This window comes from Pundamilia nyererei, unplaced genomic scaffold, assembly GCF_000239375.1.
Source record: "Pundamilia nyererei isolate P.nyererei 1_Seehausen unplaced genomic scaffold, PunNye1.0 scaffold00168, whole genome shotgun sequence".
Taxonomy (NCBI): Eukaryota; Metazoa; Chordata; class Actinopteri; order Cichliformes; family Cichlidae; genus Pundamilia; species Pundamilia nyererei.
Genome location: NW_005187569.1, coordinates 262469 through 263965, shown reverse-complemented (window position 1 = coordinate 263965; position 1497 = coordinate 262469). Strand labels below are relative to the sequence as shown.

The window sequence follows — 1497 nt, the reverse complement described above, 5'->3', positions numbered from 1 at the left end:
ATATGAGGTTAGTCATTCATATACTGCTGCATGGGCTGGGCTGTAGCTACATCCTAAGGTTTTAAAAACTGAGCTTAAATAAATGATTAGTGGTAATAAAAGCCGAGGGAGGTCAACAGTGATCACTGACTGTTTTAGGAGCTTTTTGAGATCAAATAGAAGAAAATACATAACATTAAACATGTTAACAAAACAAAAGCCATATTAAACGCAGACTACTTTAGACCCGGAAGTAGGATTCGTCGCGTCATCACTTAACAACCGGATAGCCGCTACGTTTTGTTTTTTTGTTTATTATTTCAAGTACAAATAGAAATATGCTAATTAGTGTTGTACAAATTCAAAGGATACAATGAACTACCAGAAGGAACGCAGAAACAATATAACCATATAAAACAGAGATAATGAATGTTGACATCGAAATAGATGTTCACATGACCAAGATGCAAAATGTGTATCTGTGTTAATTTGTATCCCTGTAGTCCTCCTAAAGTATAGCGTTCCATGTCAGCTATTACTGATACTATATATTTAAATAATAACTACAATTCTTTTCCCCTTTTGACTGAATACTGACTGAATTATCTCTTTAGAAGACAGTTGACTGACACAAACACAATTTTCATTATAAAGTAAAACATGTGAAACAGAGCCACGCTGCGAACAAAACAGATCATTTTCATTGTAAACCAAGCCACAGTTGGCATGTTTCTACATCTACATCTTTTCAGAGCACAGTATTCAGAATGACCCCCTGACCCCAACCCTAACCCCCAAACTCTGGCTCTTGGTAATCACATTATGATTACCAAGAGGATTCAGAGTGAAAAGCAATGCATAATGTTGTCTGTGTTATATTCTGACAATGGTGGCCTGACTTGTAATCTGTATTCAATACTCATCAGGTTATAACATGTCATCACTGACTAAAATTTAGGGAACCTTGTCCTACCCAGCAGGTCTTGATGAAATTAAGAGTCATAATGGATTTTTAGATCTTGCCTGGTATCTAAAATCTACAAAGAAATAAGACGGTTCTTCGCTAAAGAGTTTAATTCTCCACTGTGTTCACCATCCCCTTACTTACTTCCCAAGCTGTCATTTGGAGCAGATCAGGAGCGTGGTTTTATTTGTGCTATGGGAGAACGAACCAAACCCTTCTCTGTGGGTTCAGCACAACATGCAGCACCTCTCATTTCCAGCAAAAACTCAAGCCAAGATCCCAGGAAATCAACAGGTACAAAACCACCGACTGCTGACCAATCAGTTCTCTGGAAAACACCATCAACGTTCCAGGAAGAACCAATGGACACCTCGATACACAGATAGTATGAGAGTATACACAGCTTTGTAGGTTCACAGTCATCCACCTCACAGCAGTCGTAAGTGGTTGAGTTGAAGGCAAGTGCACTTTTTTTAGGTTCTTGAAGACATTTCACCTCTCATCTGAAAGGGTTCCTTAGTTCTAACAACTTATTGTAGAAATGATATTATATA

General features: G+C 37.9%; 1 protein-coding gene across 12 annotated transcripts in view; it reads right to left on the bottom strand.

Annotated features, from left to right (window-relative positions):
• rims1a (regulating synaptic membrane exocytosis 1a) overlaps positions 1 to 1497 on the bottom strand; it is a 114637-nt gene that overhangs the window by 59119 nt on the left and 54021 nt on the right. The gene's annotated exons all lie outside the window — the stretch shown is intronic.